A 16,715-nucleotide genomic window follows, 5' to 3' on the forward strand; every position below is an offset into this window, starting at 1 on the left:
GGGAGAAAAGTAGGCCTGGGATACTATAGGATACTAAAGTTGTATATGTTTCATTTTATGCTAAGTTTCTGCTTTCTAAGTTTTCGCTCCATCTTTTAGTAAAAGCAGTAAATTTAAGTGACATTTAACTGCCTTTTCCAGCCAGCAGTCATAATCTTTAAAGTCTAATTTTATGAAGGCATGCATTATTTTGTTAAATTGTTAAAATGTCTTTAACATTTTATGCAGAATATATGCATATATCTTTCTAAAGAGTTATGTTTAAAAATATGTCTTTTAAAAACTTTTCCTTTTAAAACAGCTTTAGTGCAGAAAGAACTGTTTAAATCTCAGATGTTAGAAGTCATCAGTTTCTATTATTTAACTGCCACTATAGAAGTATGATCTGATCTGATCTGATAGAAGTATTAGTTGGTTGCTAATACTTTTTTCTGATTTATAAAAAAATCAAAATATAGAAGAACACAGAAATTACATCTAATTACAGAAAGAACCAACAAACAAACATTAATATTATTGGTGAAATTCCTTTTAGTCACTTTTCTATGTCCATAGGACAAAAAGTGAAATTACAAAGTTTGAGTAATACTCTTCACCCTGTTTTGTGTATCAAGTTGAATTCAGCCTCCAACTTTTATCTCAGCAGTATGAGATTAGGTTTGCTGAAATTGGATTGACAAGTGGTCCTTTTCTACAAATGAGGGTAACATTTTCTTCTCCCATTAAGACTCTCTGCCAAAACTGAAACGGAAAACAATACTTTCCACTTAATTGTCATTTGATACTGCCTTGAATTTCTTGAACTCTTGGTGTAATGAGACTTTATAAGAGTCTCAGTATCCACTCCTGTAGGCCTCAGGCTCAGGGACTTGTAAGAATTTAAAGCTATCATCTTGCAAGTCTCAGGCCTACCCAGTCTCTGTGCATTAAATGGGACTCATTCCTCTGTTAGTGGCTTCTGGGAGAACACTCAAGAGATCTGGAGTAGGTCTTGGCAAGAGACAGTCTTTAGTTTAACTTCTTCAGATCCTGTTTTGCTCTCCTCATTCTTAAATGTAGATGCCACCTACCCCCCACCCCAGCACACCTCCTCCGAAGGTAAGAGATTTAATAATCTGACCTGCTACACTATTAACCAGTCCACTTACCCCAGAATACTGAACTTTGCCCATGCTTCCAATCACTGGCTGAGGGCTTATCAGCTTATATGAGCCAACAAGTTGGCTACCATCTTGATAACAAATATGGAACCTACCCAGAAGACTTCTGATACTGTGCTGTCCATCAGCCCAGCCTAGCTCAGTGGCCATTCTTCTGGGTTTGTAGTGTCTCCTCAGACATTTGTCAGCTGAAAACAATGCACTGTCTAAAAGCTGAGAATTCTGTTTTGGTGGGCAGACATACGGAGGACTTCCGCCCAGGAGACAGCCATTGTTGGACTGCTCTGAAGAGGTAACGGAGGAGTCAGGATACAAAGGCATTTTTTGAAAGTAACTCGATACTCAGAACATCAAATGATTATAGTTAATTAAAGAGAAATACACATCTCTAGGTAATGAATTTAGCACTCTTCTATGTATAGGAAGTTGCAAGAGTCTGAGCTTATTAAAATAATTCCTTTGATATGAACCATAACTATTTCACACTAGTGTTCTGCTTTTCTTCTTCCTGAATCCCCTCAGGTTACACTGTTAAGGGGCAGCTGAAGTGGCCGATGGCCTGATGGCCACAACATCCTTTGTTTTCTAATGTGGCAGGAACAGTCTTCACTCACAAGCTTCAGTCAAGGGTGACACAGCACTCATTGATTAAAAAAAAAAAAAAAACTGCCAAAGTGAGTGCTTTTCTTTCTCTGCAATGCCATTCTCATTTGCCTTCGCCCCTTCCACAGTGTTGTGCTGCCTGGAATACCCAGGTAGAGCCTATTTTAGAGCACTTGATATCCACCAAAAACTCTTGTGCTGCTGTAATGCCCATTAATCAAAACAGCTAAACCTCTTTTCACAATCCTTGTAGAAAATAATAAGCCAAAGGAACCTCTAGCATTCAAACCAGGAGTTGTGTTAATAAGTAAACATTAATTTACTTGGATGACTAAAATAAGGATGGACAAAGGCGAAGGAATGTAGATGGCAAAAGATGACTCAGCACCAAGTTTTTGTCTCAATAATCTCTGTAGAGCTGTGGTTCTACACAGAGCAAGCGAGCAGATATCTGTTTCTTTATCTATAAAATGCAAGTAACAATAGGGCTGTGAAGATGAAATGATTGGATGTATGTCAAGGCCTTGGAATAGCACCTGGAATATGGCAATCAGTCAGTAAATATTTGTTGTTGCTGTTGTTGTTAATATTGATTCTATTGTTAAGTGGAATATAAAATGGAAAAGATCCAAGCTTTTGTATATCAATTTTACCTGTTTCTTATTGGTCAACTTAGAGACAGTTATTTGATCCCTGAAGCTCCTCTGCAAATGGGAAACATAACAAGTCTGGTGCACTAGAAACAACTTGTTCTCTTAACCTGTTTCATCTGCTGTTATTTTTGTTTTCCTTCAGTTACAAAGGAATGAATAATTTTACTCATAAGAACTGTTGCATCTTTTCATTAGTCCTCTCTCTCTCTCTCTCTGGATGTGATGGACTGGCTAAAGTGAGAAGAGCTCTGAAGGAAACAAATCAGAATATAAATCTGAATGAACAGCGATATTTAGTGAATGCTGTTTTTTCATGAATACTGAATGCAAACCAGACCTAGCATAATATCTACATTTTGAAACTATATTTATCCTATTCCCGTGAAACAAATTGTTAGGCTCAATTTTGTCAAAGCCCTTGTTATTTGGTCTTCAAATAAAGATATTGTGAAATTAAGTGGGGAAATATTCTAGGTCTTCTCTGAGAGTTTCGGCTCTAATTTCATCCAAATTCTAGAAGTTAATTAGTTAAGCTTATTTGTTTCAAAACTGTGAGCAGGTATAATGCTGTCCAAATTAGAGGGCTACAGATTCATTTATCATCCACTTAGATTGCAAAATATCCATTAAGATGCTTTGCATCTTCCTAGGCATAAGAGAATATACACATTCAAAATAATTAGAAAATAGGGAAATCTGATTTTTGAAAAAATTTTAAGGAAATGGAACAGCTCAAATTATCATATTAAGCCTCCAAAACTACTACCTCGTTGAGCGGTCTTCTCAGAGTCTGTGTTCAAGAAACACCTGATAAGCTGATAGAAAGAAACTGATACTTTAAAGATACTATCAAAATAGCCTACCATTCTCTATATACATCCTAAATCAAGGTCATGTTTTGTTGACCTATTAAAAGAGCCTGACACCTGGTCTTCCATAATTATTATTCTGTCTCTTTCTTTGTTTTCCAAATTATTTAGCTCACTGCATAATTACGACGACAGTCTCTGGAATCACCAATCATATTTTGATTATGAAACCTTTTAAGCCATGTTTGCTAGCATTCAAAAGAGCCTGTCATTTATACTAAGAGATTTGAAGCTTATTCCTTCATGAATGTCATATACAATTAAATTGCAATAGAGTGAATGTGAAGCCAGGGTGAAAGCCAGTTCCCTTGCTGGTTTTCAAAATGAATACTTGCTCAATCTAATACTAGAGAAACTTAGATAAACCTCAGGGTGTTCAATCTTATTTATTGTTCTCTGGTTCATTTAGCACAGAAGGTCTTTTTATTAGTAGATACCTTAGTGATTGAATGATGTTTGTTTCTTTTGGTTATTAATCATGCAACTTAATTTTTATTATTGAGAGATATGTATTTACGTACTTTAAATGATGTGAATCTCAATATGTAGGCATGTTGGGACCCCTAATTGTAAATTAGGCAAGTGTGTTCTGGATATTTATTAGTTTTAATGATAAAACCCATGTAACAAAGACTTACTGAGAAACTACTGTGTGCAAGACACTTAGTAAGTTACTATAAGACTGGCCCATGCCTCAGTGGAACTCAAAGAGTACTTGCCTTTTGGCCCATTAGATTCAAAGAAGAATCTATGGTGAAATATGAATTCCAGGCTCACTGGTATGTCCCGTACAGCAGAAAAATGTCTGTTTTCAGAGGAAAAACAGAAAGCAGTATTAAAGAGGCCTCCATATTCCTTGATTATACTTTCTTTATTTTAGACTCTTATGGATTGCATTTTTGGCAGCAAGATTGGTTTTCCTTGTTTGAAGACTTACCCATCACTTCCTCTAGTAGGAATGAGTGTGTTACTATACTACTGAATTTTCTCATGAAGTTCCCATTGTAGAGATACTGTTTCCTAAAGAGATGCCAGAATCTAAATAGCAGAGCCGTTAGTGGGAAAGATAGCCTGGACTCAAGTGACCTCTGCTCACTGACTCACTAGTCTCAGTCTCCCCATGCATAAAGTGAATGGGTCTCATTAAAGATTAGCTTCTACCATTGCTTTCCTTAGGACACATTTCTCTGACTGGGGCTCCCAAAAGAAGAGCAATCTAAGAGGCCTCCCTTGGGTCAGGTGCCCTCCTTTTGCCGAAGTAGGAGAGGGTCCTTTGATGGATAGTTTCAGCACTGGGAGCCATAGCAGAGGGAGATGCCCTAAAAGGGGAGGGATGCTGAGCTGGCAAAGTGGCTGATGTTCTTTAAAATAGTGCTTCTCAAACTATGAAGGACCAATGGCTTTTTTTCTTTTCTTTTTCCCCAGTCCTTTGCAAATTGATACTTTTTTTAAAAGACATGTAAGATACAAACCTATCTCTAAATTATTAATCAAGCTTTCCTCCATCTCTCGGATTATCCTGTTGCACAGTCTCAGAAGAGCTTATCTCATCCTTGCTGAGGAAATCCCTCCACACATGCCCCTAGAATCCCTCTACTTCTCACCTTGCAGCCTCTTCTCATCCTCTGGTCATCTGACTTAACCTTCACCTCTCAGGAAACTGCAAGGTCCTCCTTTTAAAAATCCAATAATATCTTGTCAGGTTTCATCCTCAAATTCTCCTCTGGTGCTTACTGTTCCTTCCGGATGGATGCTCTACCCTCAAGGACATCCCTCACAAGAACAGATTTCCCTCCTTCTCCTCTCATGAAACTTGGTGCCTTTTTCTTTCTCTCGGCCAACTTTCTAAGAGAGATGCTTTTCTAAGATTCAGGGCCCAATTCTTAGGCTCTGTGCTCTTTAAAATTATAAATATCAGTGTCCAAAATGGGGTTATGAGATTTTCTTTCAGATTTGATTATATCCCAAGATATTTGCAAACAGTATATCTGATAAGGGACTGAAATCCAAAATATGTTTTAAAAACTCATACCACTAAATGTCAAAAAAAAAAAAGTAATCTGATTAGGAAATGGACAGAAGACCTGATGAGACATTTTTACAAATGTATATTTTACAAATATACAGGTAGCCACCTAAAGATGCTCAGCATGACTAGTTATCAGGTAAATATGCAAATCAAAACTACAGTGAGGCACTTCCCTGTTGGTCCAGTGGTTAAGAATCTACCTTGCAATGCAGAGGCCATCAGTTCAATCCCTGATCTGAGAAGATCCCCCATGCCGTGGGGCAACAAAGTCTGTGTGTCACAAATACTGAGCCCATGCTCTGGAGCCTGCAAGCTGCATCTACCAAGTCCATGCGCCACAACTATTGAAGCCTATGCACTCTAGAGCCTGTGTTCCACAGCAAGAGAAGCCACTGCAATGAGAAGTCTGTGTGTGTACTGTACTAGAGAGTAGCCCCCACTCACCACAGCTAGAGAGAGCCCACACACAGCATCAAAGACCCAGTGCAGTCAAAAGTAAGTAAATAGTCCACATTAAAAAAAAAAAAAAACACCTATAATACGACCTAATGCCTGTCAGAATAACTGTTATCAAAAAGACAGGAAATAACAAGTGTTGGCAAGAATGAGTAGAAAAAGGAACCCTAGTACCCTGTTGCTTGGAATATAAATTGCAACCACTATGGAAAACAGTATGGAGGTTCCTCAAAAAATTAAAAATAGAACTACCGTATGATCCAGCAATTGCACTTCTGGATATTTAGCCAGAGAAAACAAAAACACTAATTTTAAAAGATATATGTTCCCCTATTATTTGCAGTCTCCAAGATATAGATGCAATTGAACTGTGTCTTGATAAAAGAGTGGATAAAGAAGATGCAATATTCTGGAATGTTAACCATAAAAAGGAATGAAATCTTGTCATTTGTAACAACTTGTGTAGACCTAGAGGGTATTATGGAGAAGGAAATGGGAACCCACTCCAGTGTTCTTGCCTGGAGAATCCCAGGGACGGGGGAGCCTGGTGGGCTGTCATCTCTGGGATCACACAGAGTCGGACACGACTGAAGCGACTTAGCAGCAGCAGCAGAGGGTATTATGCTAAGGGAAATAAGCCAGAGGGAATAAAATAAATACCGTATGATTTCACTTATATGTGGAGTATAAAAATCAAGTAAATGGACAAAATAAAATAGACTCATAGATACAGAAGACAAATTGATGGCTACAAGAGGGGAGAGAGATGGGAAAACAGATGAAATAAGTGAAGGAGATTAAGAGTTTAAAAATTCCAATTGTAAAATAATAAGTCACATTGATACAATGCACAGCATAGGGAATACAACCAATAATATTGTAACAACTTTGTACCCTGACAGCTGGTTCATTTCAGTTCACTTCAGTCGCTCAGTCCTGTCAGACTTTTTGCGACCCCATGAACGGCAGCATGCCAGGCCTCCCTGTCCATCACCAACTCCCGGAGTTTATCAAACTCATGTCCATTGAGTCGGTGATGCCATCCAACAATCTCATCCTCTGTCCCCTTCTCCTCCCACCTTCAATCTTTCCCAGCATCACGGTCTTTTCCAATGAGTTAGTTCTTTGCATCACGTGGCCAAAGTATTGGAGTTTCAGCTTCAGCATCAGTCCTCCCAATGAATATTCAGGACTGATTTCCTTTAGGATGAACTGGTTGGATCTCCTTGCAGTACAAGGGACTCTCAAGAGTCCAAAACCACAGTTCAAAAGCATAGATTCTAGATACCATGGTACCAATTCTAGATACCATGACAGATGGTATCTAGGTTTAATGGCAGTGATCATTTCATAATGTGTACAAATAGCGAATCACTGTTGTACACCTGAAACTAATGGGATATTGTATGTCAATTATAGTTCAGTTTATAAAGATTTGGTTCTATCTCTGTGTTAGAATTTAGCTAGTCATAAGATAATAGTATGTATATACTCCCAATAGTGTCTGGAAGAAGATAGTGGACTAGAACTTCTAAGTAGACAGTGTGACTGATTTACTGAAAAGTAAGATACCATCGCTAACACATAGAATAAGGGATAAGCAACTTCTTTTGTTTCCTTCTTACTTGATGCCTTTCTTTGTGTCTGGAGCTTTGGCAGGTATGAGAGGTGAAACTGTAGAAAGCCTTTCATCCAAAGTTCAATATGTAGGTTTCCTTTGTCAATAACAGGTTCCTTAACTCTCTGACCACCTGTGTCATGATATATGAAATCACTTTCTACGAAATGTTGTAGTTTTCTTATATTTCTTCAAATCATTGTGTGTAATAGTTGACTTTCCCTTCTCCAGGATCCTGGCTTTGTGTGAGCTCCATTTTCTTATTCTCTTCTAGCACCTGTGTGCTAATTAGAGGCGGAATAAATGACATTGAGAACTTCCACTAAGGTACTATAAGGTAAGATCCTTTCATGAGTTGAAATCTTTGCTTTAAAAGGGGGGCTTATGGGCTTGATTTATGAGAAGAGATTAAGGAGGAATAGGAATTCTGTTTGATGCTTTTTAATACAATTTATAATCATTACAGTGTACATCTTAATGTAAATATACATGCATGCTCAGTTCTATGTATCTTAATAAAGATGCTTTTTTTTTTTTTTTACTTATTTGCTCATCAGATTCAAAATTACAATGAAGGCATTTGTTGAAATATGAGATAAGTTGATTTTATTTCAAAAGCTTGTTTGTGTCTTAACTGTAGTAACATAAGGGTTTTAAAAATGCCATTAGATTTCTTATTGCATGAGACAAATATTGAACTTCAACAAGGTTGTTAGGTCTTGTGATACTCAAATCTAAATGGAGAATTAGCTGGTTCTAGCATTCATATCTGGTCAAGATGCTGGGCGTATTTCTATACCTTATTTAGTCTTCACAAATAGTGCCATCAGGGTTAAGTATTATGATCCCCATTTTACAATGAGGAAACTGATGCTTTGAGATGTTAAGAACTTTAGTGTCAAAGGCAAGGTTTGATCTTGGACATGTCAGATGCCCTTCCCTGTACTCTGCTACCTTAATGCTGGTCCTCACATTATGATGCCAGGAGCCTATACTATTGCTGTGGGATTGTTAATACACTAATCCTTTGAATGTTCTTCAGTAACACAGACATTCCACTAAATTATTCCATTTATAAAACAAAGTGAACCAAGGCTATTCCATATATAGAAAAGGGAAAAATCTGGTTTGGGGGACTCAGGATGAATTGAAATTGCTTGTGAAAGCAGATAAAGGAAATACTAATTCCAAGTTTCTTCTTTGGCTTTTTGTTCTTTTAAAATAAAGGTTTAGGAGTAATGGTGCAAGTATGGCTACCAAAACTAAGCTTTTAAACTATAATCCTGATATTATATACTTTACATTCATTAGGCTCAGAAAAAAATACGGATTAAAGATAAATTATATAATAAAATTCCTTTCCAAAGAAAGTCATGCAAGATATTGAATAAGGTACTGAGCTGAGTCGGAGGAAGGAGGTGCTGGTTAATGGAAAAGTCCCTGGGCTGGAAAATAGGAAATGGGAAATGCAGGTGACAGCAGCTCTTGAAGGCTTAAAACAGCTATTTCACCTCTCTGGACCTTTGTTCTTTATTTGTAAGTGGAGAGTGTACTGGTACTCTCTTAATATAAAATAATAACTTGCCTTTTGGCTGTCCATTGCTAATGCAGGGAAGTGCAATGTCTACTAAAGTCAGCTTTTTCCTTTATGGCCATGGAACTAAAGAGTTATCAGCTATTTTCCTGTTCCTGTCTTTATTTTAAATGCATCCTGAAACTCTTAATTTCTTTTTATTCTGTTACCACCCTGATTATCATTCAGTCTTGCTGGGACAACTGTGTAAGCTTCCTGATGGTCTCCTGGCTTCTATTCTTCCCACACAAAATCCGTTTACTGTGCAAGACTAGTGTCCAGGGGAACCCGGATTAGGGCTTGTTATTCTGTGTTCTCGTGCTTGTGCATGCTCAGTCATGTGGGACTCTTTGCAACTATAAGGACTGAGGTCCACCAGGCTCCTCTGCCCATGGGATTTCCCACACAAGAATACTGAAGTGGGTTGCTATTTCCTTCTCCATGAGATCTTCTTGACCCAGGGATTCAACCCTAGGCTGCTACCTCGTCTCCTGAATTGCAGGCGGATTCTTTACCGCCGAGCCACCATAAGAATCCAACTACCTAGTCTCTGTAAATGAGCACTGTTCCAGCTACCCAAATTTAATTCCTTTTAAAAACTAGAAGTTTTATTTTTAAGGCACATTAAAATATCCCCATATGGGAAAAATACTTATTTGTGTAGCTTGAGGGATTTAGGAAAGTCATGAAGAAATCTCACATGTGTTTATGGTTTATTTTATGGTCTAAGCTCCTTGAGGGCAGGGATTCCCTAGTCTCTTCCTCACTGTGTGAACTACAGTATCTCTAAAGATGCCTGTTTCATGCAAGAAACTTAGTAAATATTTATTGAATGAATTAATATAAAGTCAGAAAATGCCTTAGGTAAAATATCTCAAAACAAACAAAAAAATAAGCAGTGCTTATAGATGTCCCCGAAAGGCTTATTGCTGTAGATGGTGGGTGGGATGGGGAGAGGAAAGTAGAGGAAAACATGAAAAAACAAATTCTGGGAAAGGGGACAGATAGCAATGAACACAGAAAATAGCAGTAAATCATTTGGAGGGACCGTTTGTGGTATTTTCACTAGTGACATTGCCTTTTTAAAAAATAATTTTATTTATTTATTTACTTTGGCCATGCTGGGTCTTCACTGCTGTGTGGGCTTTTCTCTAGTTTGGGTGAGTAGGGACTCCTCTCTAGTTGCGGTGCATGGGCTTCTCGTTGCGGTGGCTTCTCTTGGAACACAGGCTTTAGGGAGTTGCAGCCCTTGGGCTTCCTAGTTGTGGCCCCCATGCTGAGCACAGGCTCAGTAATTGTGGCACATGGGCTTAGTTGCTCCATGGCATGTGGGATCTTCCCAGATCAGGGATCAAACCTGTATTTCCTGCATTGACAGGTGGATTCTTTACCACTGAGCCCCCAGGGAAGCCCACTGGTGGCATTTCTTATCAGTTGTAATGGGTGAAAGAGCCCAGTGCTTTGGGTCTTGCATAGATTTATTAGTTAAGCCTGGCACATGGATGATTAGAAATCTTTGTTGAATGAAGACCCAACAGAATGAAATAATAAATTATCAAACTGCTGAAAGTTTGCCTTTTTTTTTATGGCCATGATAATATTCCTTTGATGCCAAGATTTAGTCCCTGTTAGTGACTGAAATTCCAAATACAGTGAGTATGAAAAATGTTCCATGGGATGACCCAGAGGGATGGTATGGGGAGGGAGGTGGGAGGGGGGTTCAGGATTGGGAACACGTGTACACCCGTGGCGGATTCATGTTGATATATGGCAAAACCAATACAGTATTGTAAAGTAATTAGCCTCTAATTAAAATAAATAAATTTAAATTTTAAAAAGAAATAAAATAATTTTTTGTAATAACTTATAAAGGAAAATAGTCTAATATATATATGTAAAATGTAAATAACTGAATCATGTTGTACACCTGAAAAAAAAAAAAAGAAAAATGTTCCACGAAACTGAATTCAGTTACTGTGCTAAGCTTCTCCCTTAGAGAGCTTCAGTTATCCCATCTTCCAGTCAGTTGTCACAGGGACAATCCAGGATGGCGCACTATGCAAATGTGTTAAAATGCTGATGGGAAAACCGAAGCTCGAAAAATGTCTTATCTGTCAATTAAATGATGTAGCCTTGTGGTTAGATTACAGCAATTTGGGGGCTTTTTGTTTTCTGCTGATTGAGATTTGACAGCTGTTTATAAAATATTTACATTCTGATTTCAGTCACATTGACAGTACTTTTGGATCTTTGGAAGATGATAATTGTATGTTAGGAAAGTGTTTTAAAAAGTTTGAAGCTGATCTGTTGAGGGGGGAAAATCTTTGAAAAATTTTACAAAGGAAGGAAATCCACTTTATAAAATGATAAACTTTTAATAAAAGTCAGAAATGATAGACATTTGGGACCCAGAGACACTGTATGTGATGGAAAGGAGTATCCTTCTCCACTCTGCCTGTTTTGGGTCCCTTTGCTTTTGTCTAGCTGAGTATACATGCTTCTCACCTTTTTTCACTTAATTATGCTGATGTGATATTTGTATGATAGGTACATGGGTAAATTAGTTAGGATTTGAGGACATCCGTATGGACTTTTTTGAAAAAAATTCAATACATATACTTGGTATTAAGTGAAGAGAAATTAATGAAACAGAAACAGACTCAAGGACATAGAGAACATACTTATGGGTGCCAAGGTCAATGGGGGAGGGATAGAATGGGAATTTGGGGTTAACGGATGCAAACTATTATATAAAGAATAGATAAACAATAAGGTCTTACTGTATACCACAGGGAACTATATTCAAAATCCTGTGATAAACCATAGTAGAAAAGAATATGAAAAAGAATGTATATATATGTATAACTGAATCACTTTGCTGTACAGCAGAAATTAACATCTTATAAATCAACTATATTTCGAAAAAATAAATTTTAAAGAGAAGAATAAAAAATACAAAGTTTGGAAATAAGAATAAGTATTGAATTTCCAAATGGAATATTGTCAAACATTTTAATGAAAACCATAAATTCACAAGTAACTTTTCATTATAAGATACTATGTTAGACATGATGACTTGTATTTATAATTTTAAATCAGTTGTCTCTCCAAAGTCTCCATAGTTGCTATCTGTGGGGTGCTTTGTAAGAAAAATGAGATGATAAAAAGTCTAAAACTGATTTTCATAGCCATTCAGAAGGTTCCTTGGATTGAAATTACACCTAAAGAATATGACAGCTATTACATTCTTTCACTGAAAACTGTAATGTTGAAATTTCTTAGGACAAGGCAAATGATTCTGGAATCCAACCTAACATTTCATATCAAATATTTTAAATTTTTATACAAATCAAATATTCTTTTATAGCCTCACCCTGCCCATTGCTTAGGACCCCACTAGAAGGGTATATCAGGTATAAATGAACAGAAGTAGCCTCAACCCTGTCTAAGGGACCAGGAGCTAAAGTATAATTGGAGGCCCTGGATCCACCCCCCCTCCCCCTCCACACACACACAACCCCTGACTCTTTTCTGCTCCTACAGTGCCTTACATGAACATTCAGCCTGGAAGCCCTACCCACCTGCTCCCACTGTGTCACAGTGGTTCCTTGACCACCTGCTCGGTCCTGGATGCAGGGGAGGATGTATCTGGTGAAGACCCACTGTGTACCCTAGAAGTGAGTAGACTTGGGCCTTTGGACAAAGGATTCTGGGGACCTGAGTATATGAAGCCTGTTCAGAAAGGAAGCCAGTTCGCCTTGGCCATGTCCCTTACAAAGGGTGATGTCGAGAGAAAAGCCAGAATGGCTCCTCTGACTCAGTGCTTCTCAAGCACAAATGTGTGTGCAGTCTCCTGTTCAAATACAGATTTTGGTTCATAAGGGCTAAGGTGAACTTACCCTTCTGCATTTCGGCCACATACCCAGCTGCTGCTGTTACTGACTGCACTCTGAGAAGCAAGACTGTAATGCACAAGCCCAGGGGTCCCTGCTTGGATCTCAGGGTGGGTACTGAACACAAGTACCAGCTTTAGGTGAAGACAAAGATGTGGGCCTGCTGTGGAGAGTTGTCCTCATCGGAGACCCCCAGCCTGGATCCACTCCTGGTACACCTCCCTATTCTGTACCAGGTCCCTTGGCAACCTGTCCCTCCATTCACAGCCCCTGGTCCCTGCAAGCCAACAGCTCACTCTTTGGCTAGACACTCAGTTTGATGTTTGGGTGGCAGAAGCTACCCTAACTGTGCTTAGGGCATCTCAGAGGAGCAGCAGGTACTGGGAGTCCCCATTATCCTTGCAGCCTTGAGACTTGAGGCTCATTATCAGACTCTTGAGGACTGGGGCCCCCTACTCAGGCCCTGCTAGCCACACAGGGGTCTCAGGGCTCCAGTGTGGATCTTATACACCAGGGTACTACTGCCCAACACATGGAATGTTCCAGTTAGGTTTAAAACGGCACTTTAAGTGAAGGTAGAAAATCTAATAGTTCTCTAGCAAGATTTTAATATATTACATGGAAATCGATGAAAAAGCAATTTCATTTTCAGAAATGACCCAAAAAGAAAACAATCCCCTTTTCTTAAAACAAACAAACAAAAATACTTAAATTCTCAGTGGAACATTTGAACTAAAAGAAATAGAAAATCCAAATCAAGAGCAAAATAAAGCAGAAAATTACAGATAATATTTTTAAATAAAAAGAGCATTTGTGTGTTATGCTATATGCAAAAGAAATAAAATGCAAAAAAAATCAAAGTAAATTGATCAGATGATCAAAAATATATCACAAAGTAGTATTTAAGACACAGAACATAAACAGAAAGAGTATCAGAATATGGACCTAAAAATATCTTAAATATTTTTAGATTTATTTTTAAAAAATGAATCTTATGGGATAATTATAAAAAATGTAACAAAAAGTAGTTATAGAAAACTAGGAGTGACCAGGTAAAGTTATAGAGATGATTTGTAAAAATCCAAATTTGAAGTTAGTAGTTTATACTTTTTAAAGAAAGAGTGTTTTAGACACCATTCCATAACATGGATAGTTTAAATTACATTTGGAGAGAAATGAGGAAACTCATAGGCTTACAGTGAAAATTGTAGAAAGTAATGTGAAAATGAGAGGCTCAATCTTCACATCAAACAACATGCAGCATGCATGCAAGTATAAGAAGAGATCAATTCAAAGCACATATAAGAATGCTTTGGGGAAAGAAAAACAGATCTCGTAATGTGATCAAAGGCAAAAGCTGTGGACATGCTATATTTACATTCCAGCATATCCTAGGGGAGAAAAAAGAAAATTCAATTTACTCAGTTTCTTATTATTCTAAGATTGCAAACTCTGTCCAGTTTTCCTTTCAGCAGAATACTTATTCAATTCCTGCTGCATGTTCCTGAGATGAAATTTTAGATCATCTGTACTAATACTTTAATACACAGCTTCTCTCATGAAGAGTTTGCAGTGCAGTTTTGATGACAAGCTACATGCATTTTTTTAGTGTGTGTTATGGTGATGGACAGGGAGGCCTGGTGTTCTGTGATTCATGGGGTCACAAAGAGTCAGACACGACTGAGCGACTGAATTGAACTGAACTGAACATGTAAGGCCAGATTTAAGTAATGAGACCAAGTAGTTTAAACACCAGATTATGACTCCATAGTTGGCATGGGCTATATCTTTAGCTTGTTGACATTCTTGATTCTTTTTTACCGTGTATCACTTTTTTACAGTGATACAACGTTTATGATGTGGAATGATGACATTCCAAGGTGGAAGAAAATGTACCATTTTTATATGGCTTCAAGGGCATAGAGACCCTTCTACAAGAAGAGGGTGATATGAGACAAAAAAGGAAACTGTCAGCAAGAGGAAAGAATAGATTCAAAAAACAGCAGGAGGACTTTCCTGGCAGTCCAGTGGTTAAGACTTCACCTTCAAATGCAAGGGGTGTGGGCTCAGTTCCTCTTCAGGGAACTCAGATCCCACATGCTTCATGGGCAAAAAAACAAAACATAAAATAGAAGCAGTATTGTAACAAATTCAATAAAGACTTTAAAAATGGTCCACATCAAAAAAATTTAAAAAGACAGCATGAAGTCTGGACCTTCCTCCTTCCCTATATCAGTTTTATGTTGACTGTCTCTTGGGTCTTCATACTTTTTCATGAAGATTTGAAATTCTTTGGAAGATTTGTCTTTCATATGTAAATGGAAAATGGGTTCAAGTTGCAAAGGGAAAAGAAACAGCACCCCTGCCTAAGTTTTCCTTTGATTTTTATGGCTTCCTCCTTCTCTGTCTCTCACCTTCTTTAACCATGTTCTATCTTTCAATTTCCTTGTGTCTAGCACTCCTCAAAGAGCTGCAGTTTGGCCTCTGATTCCACCACTTCACTGGCACTGCAGTTGCCAAAATGAGCAGAGATCCTCTGGCTGATAAACCCCAAGAACTTTTGAGCCTTAACTCTCTTGACTTCTCTGCCAATTTTATTCCCCACTGACCTTTTTGAAATTCTCTCTTTCCTTGCTTTCCAAGGAATTTCAGTCTGATTAAATCTCCTGGTACCCCTTTCCCCTCCTTGTCTTCTCTCTTTCTCCCTCCCTCCTTTCCTTCCTTCCTTTCTTTCTTTCTTTTTTTGTTTTTCCTTCTGTCTGTTGTTTAAGTACAAACCCCCTTCCCTGCCTCCACCAAAATTCTATTCGGAGTTCTTTTCTTTCTAATTCACTTAATTTCCATGATTAAGATATGGTCTTCAGCCCAGTGACTCAGATCTCTTCTGCCTCGAGCCTACACATCTTTTCCCTAGTCCGCATCTGTGCATCCAACTGGACCACTCTGTGGGCTTTCACCCTCGACCCCAGTCAGGATGGCGGAACCTAACTCCTCTGCTTGTCTTGCCCCATTCCACTTCTCCGCGCCTCTGTCCAAGCCTTCTGTGCATTATGCAGGATCTACCCAGACACTAAATGCATCCCTCTCCCTTTCTGAAATGAAAATCTCATTATAATTCAAATTGAGCCACTTCCTAGCTGTCTGACCTTCAGCATTACTTAACTTCTGTGTCTCTCAGTTTTCTTATTTGTATAATGGAAAAAATAATAGCATCTGCCTCACAGGAGTGTTGTGAAAATAATAAATGGCACATTGTAAGTTCTCAGTAAATAATAACTATTTGATTGTTTGATGTGAGCAGACTCCTCACTGACTTAAAGGGAGAAAACCCCTAGATTTCTTAGCATGTGATGTGTTTTGTTGCTTAATTTTTAAGCTTTATTTCTTATCAATTCCTCCCCTCTTCTGAGCTCACTTGTGTCTCCTCCCTTTACTGGATCATGACTTATACATGATAATTTCCACTGACCTTCAGAGTGTGTGGGGAAGACCTCTTCTTGGCCTCTTCTCCCCAAGTCTAAATTAGTTTTTCCTCCATGAGAGGAAAAACACTCTTCTCCTAGAGAGCCAGGATCTTAGAGGTTGTTCATTCTGTGTGGCCGTTATGTGTGCATCTTTAAACTACCAGCTTCTTTGTGGTAGAGGATGCGCCATTTATGTGGAAGTGGTTTTGAGAGACCCTCTAACCCTAGGGTGTGGACCACAAAAGAATAAACAGTAGGATGCATCAATTGTACACCTAGAATTGGCCCTGAATAGAGCCAGCCCTCTCCCCTCTAACATTTAAGCCTGAGATAGCAGAAAAGGGGCAAATATGAAGAGGAGAAAGCAAAAGGCAACCTCGTGCTATCAAGGTAGAGC

General features: G+C 38.3%; 1 protein-coding gene across 7 annotated transcripts in view; it reads left to right on the forward strand.

Annotated features, from left to right (window-relative positions):
* CHRM3 (cholinergic receptor muscarinic 3) overlaps nucleotides 1-16,715 on the forward strand; it is a 567,870-nt gene that overhangs the window by 253,208 nt on the left and 297,947 nt on the right. For 4 of the 7 annotated variants that reach the window (XM_070781879.1, XM_070781882.1, XM_070781880.1 and 1 more), the window contains one exon: nucleotides 7,620-7,725. The exons of 2 other annotated variants lie outside the window; for them this stretch is intronic. The gene's annotated coding sequence lies outside the window, so the exon portion shown is untranslated. The remainder of the gene's footprint in view (nucleotides 1-7,619; nucleotides 7,726-16,715) is intronic. One more of the 7 variants, XM_070781883.1, reaches the window with a different exon arrangement.

The sequence above is a fragment of the Bos indicus genome, chromosome 28, assembly GCF_029378745.1.
Source record: "Bos indicus isolate NIAB-ARS_2022 breed Sahiwal x Tharparkar chromosome 28, NIAB-ARS_B.indTharparkar_mat_pri_1.0, whole genome shotgun sequence".
Classification (NCBI taxonomy): domain Eukaryota; kingdom Metazoa; phylum Chordata; class Mammalia; order Artiodactyla; family Bovidae; genus Bos; species Bos indicus.